We start from the raw sequence: 8,463 nt of genomic DNA on the forward strand, positions 1-8,463 counted from the left end.
TTTGCCATATTCCAAGAACCATAACATTTTTATTTTTGCATCAATGGAGCTGTTTCATTCGTTTTATTTTCGGTTATACGGCACAAGACTGCATATGACAGTGACCGGATGCCGCCATCTGCGTTGTGTCCTTGATACAAACTCCATGCAAACGCAGGGCTATAATCGCGCTGTTTTCCTGCTCTGACAATATCTCGCCTAAGGAATGACATACGAGCGAGGATATTTTGCATAGGCGGTTGTCAGCTATGATTTGTGCATATCGTGGCATGGTGGCATGACAGGAGCGCTCCAGTCACAACAAGGCACAATTCTTACAACCCTAAGATTTACAACCAAAGTGTTTTAAGACATGTAAACAGGACATGATTGGGGGGCTCCCATCTGGACCCCCCCTCAAACCTGGGAAAAGGCCAGGTGGCATATTTGTGCTGAAGAAAACTGAGCCGTGAGAAGAGCTCTCCTCTCGCATGTGAACGGAGACTTTGCTGGGGAAACCCCTAATATGTCAGAGCAGGGCCCTCCTACAGCGGGCGTCCGGTATTCCCCATAGGCTGGCAATTAACCATTTACCTGCCAGCTGTTTGCAACACCGTATCCACGTAGCATGGGGGGGGGGGGGTGAATGTGAGGAGCAGATGATGGAAATCCCTGTCGCATATATTGCATGCAGGCTGAGAGGAGGAATAACATGAGGGATGAGGCTTATTCCGTAGGCAATCTGTTCCAGGTGTCTGAATGAGGGCACCCCAGCCTGGATGTAATACATGGGTGCAGACTCTGTGTATGAGGAGAGGATGCACAGAAGCAGGGTGATAAATAATGCATGCCAGTGACTGGGATGAGACGCCGGACACATACCTATTGCTGTGCACTGAGCACGTCCACAGCGGCACGCTCAGCAGCTCCTTGCAGATGTGCACCACAGGGCGGGCTCCTATCTACGCCGCGTACTGTGCCGTAATATCCAAACACAAAGGGGATTCAGGCGGAGAGCGCTCTGCCCCATTCCTGAGTGACTGGGATCAGTGGCTGCAGCCTCATCGCTCAGTGACAGGGGATTATGTGCAGAGTAAACTGCTGCTCGTGCAGGCCCCTGTAAGGAGCGACGGGATTGGCCGGCTGCCTCTCCTCCTGCATTGGCCACCGTCTCTCCTCCTGTGATTGGCTGATGCTCCAGTGTGGAGTACTCTGGCCCCAGTGTAATAGCAGTGCCCCTGGAGCAGCTGGAATACGCATTGTCCTACGTAGTAAACAGTCACTCAGTTGTCACCTTTTCCGGGAGTTCTAGTGTTTCGCTTTAATCCCCCAGTGGAAGCCCCTGGCTGTTTAGATACACTCCCGGGTGAAGCACTAGTCCTCCTCTTTACACATGTCTTTCTTTCTTTTGCAGTTTCCTCCCCCCCCCTACTTCATAGATAGAGGTGGTCCCCCCTCCCCAGCCCTCTGAGAGAGCTTCGGACTGTGCCATGAGGAGGAGAGGGGGCAGCGCTGGACCACGCAGTGATGGAGGAGGCAGAGGGGATGATGTGATGACTGGACGATCACCTGCACCTCATGTGACCTGAGGCGGTGTGCTACATATAGTCCACCCGCTGACCCCTTTATTCTAGAACTGTGGGAGAATGTATAAGTGTAATCTATGATCTTCTCTGTGTCTGTGCTGCGCTCCAGTGGCCATATGTAGACTTCCAGGAGAAAGTGGAAAGGAGTTGAGGAAAACACAGATTTACGCCAGGGTTTGGCGTAAAAATAGTCAAAAGACCCCTTTTTGTGACTTTTAAATTCCTGTGCCACAATATTTTAGTCGCACAGGTGTTTTAGCTAAAAAAAGAAAGCAATGCAATTGTAACAGCACTGCAGCAGTGGAGACACGGGAGGAATTCCTGAAAGCAATGCAATTGTAACAGCACTTCAGCAGTGGAGACACGGGACGAATTCCTGAAAGCAATGCAATTGTAACAGCACTTCAGCAGTGGGGACACGGGAGGAATTCCTGAAAGCAATGCAATTGTAACAGCACTTCAGCAGTGGAGACACGGGAGGAATTCCTGAAAGCAATGCAATTGTAACAGCACTTCAGCAGTGGAGACACGGGAGGAATTCCTGAAAGCAATGCAATTGTAACAGCACTTCAGCAGTGGAGACACGGGAGGAATTCCCGAAAGCAATGCAATTGTAACAGCACTGCAGCAGTGGAGACACGGGAGGAATTCCTAAAAGCAATGCAATTGTAACAGCACTTCAGCAGTGGAGACACGGGAGGAATTCCTGAAAGCAATGCAATTGTAACAGCACTGCAGCAGTGGAGACACGGGAGGAATTCCTGAAAGCAATGCAATTGTAACAGAACTTCAGCAGTGGAGACACGGGAGGAATTCCTGAAAGCAATGCAATTGTAACAGCACTTCAGCAGTGGAGACACGGGAGGAATTCCTGAAAGCAATGCAATTGTAACAGCACTGCAGCAGTGGAGACACGGGAGGAATTCCTGAAAGCAATGCAATTGTAACAGCACTTCAGCAGTGGAGACACGGGAGGAATTCCTGAAAGCAATGCAATTGTAACAGCACTTCAGCAGTGGAGACACGGGAGGAATTCCTGAAAGCAATGCAATTGTAACAGCACTTCAGCAGTGGAGACACGGGAGGAATTCCTGAAAGCAATGCAATTGTAACAGCACTTCAGCAGTGGAGACACGGGAGGAAGTAGTGGTAGAATAATGAGATAAACCAGGGTAGTGTAGAATAGAGTACATAGGTCTGCAGCAGAGGATTGGTTCCAGTGTAATGTGAGGGCTCATGCACATGACTGTAGTTTGTCTGCATGTGATGCACATTTTTTGAGGATCAGATGCGGACCCATTGATTTCAATGGGCCACAGATGATGCGGACAGCACACTGTGGGCTCTCTGCATCCATATGTTCGTTCCACAGTCCCACAAAAAAATAGAACTTGTCCTATTCTTGTCCATTTTGCAGACATGGATAATAGGACAGTTCTACAGGAGTTTAAAAATAAATGGTGCCTCTGCGGGCACGATCTGGCTACTGCACATCTCAGACATCACTAGTTGCTAGTGAGGGAGGATCAGACTTGTGGTTGATTCATGGGTGGATTTGCCACTAGACTGCCTGATAACCTACCCAATCACCATCAGCAGGTATCGGCTTTCCCTGACCTCAGCCTGGATCCCAGGAACAGCATGGTGCAGCTCCTGACACACTGCCCCTCCCCCGCTTTAGGGCTCATGCACACGACCGCATGTATTTTGCGATCCGCAAAAAATACAGATGACATCCGTGTGCAATCCGTACTTTGCGGAACGGAACAGCTGGCCCCTAATAGAACAGGACTACCATTGTCCGTAATACAGACAATAATAGGACATGTTCTATTTTTTTTCGCGGAAACGGAATGCACACGGAATAACGTTTTTTTTGTGAACCCATTGAGATGAATGGTTCCGCATAGGGTACGCCAAAAAAAACGGAACGGACACAGAAAGAAAATACGTTTGTGTGCATGAGCCCTTACACAGATCAGGGCACTGAAGTAAAAAAGAGGCTTCCTAAGGCCTCATGCACACGACTGTGGTTTGTTTTGCGGTCCGCACATTGTGGATACCGGCTGTGTGTGTGCCCCTAATAGAACAGTCCTATCCTTGTCCTTAATGGGAAATGTTCTATATTTTTGCAGGGCCATGGAACGGACATATGGCATACCTCCCAACTTTCAAAAAGAATGAAGAGGGACAGTGTGTGTGGTGAGCGAAGCGGGAAATTTTTTCTGTGCTAGGCCACGCCTCTAACTCCGCCCAAAACATAACTAAACACCTAATCCCACCCAGTCCCCTAAATGCCCCCACATAATAGTTATTCCCCCTTTATGTCCCCACTCAGTATTTATGCCCACATTGTGCCTCCTTCACAGTAGCGATGCCCAGATATGTGCCCCCTCACAGTAATATGGCCAATTATGTGCCCCCTCCCAGTAATATGCTCTCATGTGCCCCCTCACAGTAATAAGTTCTGTGCCCCCTCAAAGTAATATGCCCAGTTATGTGCCCCCTCACAGTAATATGCCCAGTTATGTGCCCCCTCACAGTAATATGCCCAGCTATGTGCCCCCTCACAGTAATATACCCAGTTATGTGCCCCTCACAGTAATATGCTGTCATGTGCCCCCTCACAGTAATATGCCCAGTTATGTGCCCCTCACAGTAATATGCCCAGTTATGTGCCCCCTCACACTAATATGCTATGTGCCCCCTCACAGTAATATGCCAAGTTATGTGCCCCCTCACAGTTATATGCCCAGTTATGTGCCCCCTCACACTAATATGCTATGTGCCCCCTCACACTAATATGCTGTTCTGTGCCCCCACACAGTAATATGCCCAGTTATGTTCCCCTCACAGTAATATGCCCAGTTACATGCCCCTCACAGTAATATGCCCAGTTACATGCCCCTCACAGTAATATGCCCAGTTATGTGCCCCCTCACACTAATATGCTGCCATGTGTCCCCTCACAGTAATATGTTGTTCTGTGCCCCCTCACAGTAATATGCCCAGTTATGTGCCCCTCACAGTAATATGTCCAGTTATGTGCCCCTCACAGTAATATGCCCAGTTATGTGCCCCTCACAGTAATATGCCCAGTTATGTGCCCCTCACAGTAATATGCCCAGTTACGTGCCCCTCACTGCAATATGCCCAGTTATGTGCCCCCTCACAGTAATATGCCCAGTTATGTGCCCCTTCACAGTAATATGCCCAGTTATGTGCCCCTTCACAGTAATATGCCCAGTTATGTGCCCCTTCACAGTAATATGCCCAGTTATGTGCCCCTTCACAGTAATATGCCCAGTTATGTGCCCCCTCACAGTAATATGCCCAGTTATGTGCCCCCTCACAGTAATATGCCCAGTTATGTGCCCCCTCACAGTAATATGCCCAGTTATGTGCCCCCTCACAGTAATATGCCCAGTTATGTGACCCTTCACAGTAATATGCCCAGTTATGTGCCCCTCACAGTAATATGCCCAGTTATGTGCCCCTCACAGTAATATGCCCAGTTATGTGCCCCCTCACAGTAATATGCCCCCTCACACTAATATGCTGTTCTGTGCCCCCTCACAGTAATGTTGTTCTGTGCCCCTCACAGTAATATGCCCAGTTATGTGCCCCCTCACAGTATTATGCTATTATGTGCCCCCTCACAGTATTATGCTAATATGTGCCCCCTCACAGTATTATGCTATTATGTGCCCCCTCACAGTATTATGCTATTATGTGCCCCCTCACAGTAATATGCCCAGTTTTGTGCCCCTCACAGTAATATGCCCAGTTTTGTGCCCCCTCACAGTAATATGCCCAGTTTTGTGCCCCCTCACAGTAATATGCCCAGTTTTGTGCCCCCTCACAGTAATATGAATAGTTCTGCATCTGACCCGCAAAAAATGCAGATTGGATATGGACAAAAAATGAGTTTGTGTGCATGAGCACTAAAAGTGTGAGCTGTCTGATGTGACAGGTAAGAGAATGGAACGTCCCACATCTATCTATGAAATCACTTGGCACGTCCAAGTAAAACATTTAGCATTGCCAAAGCAAAAGAAATAATAGGTATTGTGGAGGGGGTTTGATGTTTAAAGCAGTGGCGTATCCAAGCTATGGCAGCCATGGCTAGTGCCATAGGCGCCAAGCGGGGGGGGCGACCAGGGCCGATCCTACACGGGGTGCAGTGGGTGCCCGGGCCCCGCACCCCAGCGCTGCGGCCCTGGTGACAAGTGGGGGCGGCCGCGGCCGGCGGCAGGGCAGAGCAGGAGATGAGCGCCTCCATTGCGGAAGCGCTCATCTCCATAGTCATCTGTATTGCCGTCCTCAGGACGGCAATACAGATGCCTGTCTGTGCTGCGGCAGAGGAGGGAGAGGTGTGTCCCCTCCTGTTCCTCTGATAGGCTGCCGGCTTAGTGCTGGCAGCCTATCAGAGGCCGGTGATGGCGCGATGACGTCATCGCGTCGCCTGAGCCGTATAGCGAGGGACACACAGACGGAAGAGGTGGCCTGCATCGCATCGCATTGCTGGAGGTAAGTATAAGTGTATTATTTTTTTTTATTTTTTTATATAGGTACAATACTGGGCTGGCACATGATAAGGGGGGCTACTGGGCTGGCACATAAGGGGGGCTACTGGGCTGGCACATAAGGGGGGACTACTGGGCTGGGCTGGCACATGATAAGGGGGGCTACTGGGCTGGCACATGATAAGGGGGGACTACTGGGCTGGCACATGATAAGGGGGGACTACTGGGCTGGCACATGATAAGGGGGGACTACTGGGCTGGCACATAAGGGGGGCTACTGGCACATGATATGGGGGGCTACTGGCACATGATATGGGGGCACTCTGGCTACTGGCACATGATATGGGGGCACTCTGGCTACTGACACATGATATGGGGGGGCTCTGGCTACTGACACATGATATGGGGGGGCTCTGGCTACTGACACATGATATGGGGGGGCTCTGGCTACTGGCACATGATGGTGGGGGGGGGGCTCTGGCTACTGGCACATGATATGGGGGGGGCTCTGGCTACTGCCACATGATATGGGGGGCTACTGGCACATGATAAGGGGGGCTACTGGCACATGATAAGGGGGGCTACTGGCACATGATAAGGGGGCTACTGGCACATGATAAGGGGGGCTACTGGCACATGATAAGGGGGCTACTGGCACATGATAAGGGGGGCTACTGGCACATGATAAGGAGGGCTACTGGCACAGGGGGGCTACTGGCACATAAGGGGGGCTACTGGCACATGATATGGGGGGGCTCTGGCTACTGGCATATGATATGGGGGGCTCTGGCTACTGGCACATGATGGTGGGGGGGCTCTTATTTCTGGCACATGATTGGGGGCACTCTGGCTACTGGCACATGATATGGGGGGCTCTGGCTACTGACACATGATATGGGGGGGCTCTGGCTACTGACATGATATGGGGGGGCTCTGGCTTCTGGCACATGATGGTGGGGGGGCTCTTATTACTGGCACATGATTGGGGGCATCTATGGGGGCACATCTTACTGCAGATTATTGGGGGGCACTATAGGGGCATCTACTGAGGCTAAAAAAGAAGATATTTTATATGGGGGCTCTGTATAGGGGCATTTTATACTGGGACACATTATGGTGGGTACTATGGGGAAGGGGGGGGCACTATGGGGGTCATCTACGGGGGCACTGAGAAGGGGTATTTTATATTGGCACATTATGGGAACATTAGCTCAACTGGGGGCATTACAAATGTTTTGCATATTATAAGGAGAATTATTACTACTGGGGGGGCATTATGGTGGGCTTTATTACTCCCCCATGGTATGACCCCCTAGTAGCAGCACCAGCCTCTCCCTGCTCTGCTATCCCTCTGCCCTTTCTCCAAATCCTTATTATGAAATCTTTCTCATTAGGTTAAAGCACAACATCAGCTCCGCCGAGCCCCCGGCCATAGTGTTGAAGTGGCGTCCGAGATCCCCAAGGGCCAAGTCAAGTAACTGTAAGTTTTTATGGGGGTTCTACAAAAGAGCTATCGTGTTTTGTTTTTTGTTAAGGTTATCTGAAAGATGGGTTTAAAATATTTTGACAGGGGCGCAGTTTCAGTGCTTGCCATAGGCGCCATTTTCACTAGATACGCCTCTGGTTTAAAGGGAGTGGATGTTGGGTTAAAGGGGCAGTATAGGGGTAAAATAGTCTATGGTGTCTCAAAATGTAGTGGGCAGTAAAGGGGTGGGGTTGTAAGGGCAGTATTGGGCATAACAGTTCATGGTATCTCATCTTCCTCTCAGTTGGTGACAGGTTGAGACATATTAGGCAGCGATCTCCACAGTGGATTCCTCTTCCCCCAGTAGGATGTGGAGTTTCCTCTGCTCATCTATGGGGGTGAAATCCGTGATGTGAGCGGAGAGTCTCTGGCAGTAAGTAGCCCTCACGGGTAGGGCTGAAACGATTACTCGATTAAATCGAGTAATTCGACACAAAAAAATCATCTATGCAAATTTTTTGCATCGAAGATTCGTTTGTGTCATGTGACCACGGAGCGGGAGTGAAGCGCTTGCTATTACTCCCGCTCCGTGGTCTCCCGCTGCGCTTGGAATACTCACCTTTCCAGCAGGGGGCCTCCGGACACTCCACAGTACGTCCATGGTCCCGCGCTGCTCTGACCTCCTGACGTACGCACGCTGTGACCTGACGCACTGTGTGACGTCAGGCGCAGAGCAGCGCGGAACGATGGAGTGTCCGCAGCACCCCTGCTGGAAAGGTAAGTTAGTGAAACCGAGGGGGTGGGGGCGAGACTAAGGCCGGGCGCCTGGAGTGCACAGCGTCATAGTAACCAATGACACTGTGCAATCCGTGTGTCAGGAGGCGCATGGCAGCAGAGATTATGGCAC

At 50.5% G+C, this 8,463-nt stretch overlaps 1 protein-coding gene across 2 annotated transcripts in view; it reads right to left on the reverse strand.

Annotated features, from left to right (window-relative positions):
- The window catches only part of HECW2 (HECT, C2 and WW domain containing E3 ubiquitin protein ligase 2), a 222,162-nt gene extending 221,081 nt beyond the window's left edge, over nucleotides 1-1,081 (reverse strand). For both annotated transcript variants that reach the window (XM_040427416.1, XM_040427415.1), the window contains exon 1: nucleotides 862-1,081. The gene's annotated coding sequence lies outside the window, so the exon portion shown is untranslated. The remainder of the gene's footprint in view (nucleotides 1-861) is intronic.
- Nucleotides 1,082-8,463: the final 7,382 nt, after the last annotated feature.

The sequence above is a fragment of the Bufo bufo genome, chromosome 4 (genome assembly GCF_905171765.1).
Source record: "Bufo bufo chromosome 4, aBufBuf1.1, whole genome shotgun sequence".
NCBI classification, from domain to species: domain Eukaryota; kingdom Metazoa; phylum Chordata; class Amphibia; order Anura; family Bufonidae; genus Bufo; species Bufo bufo.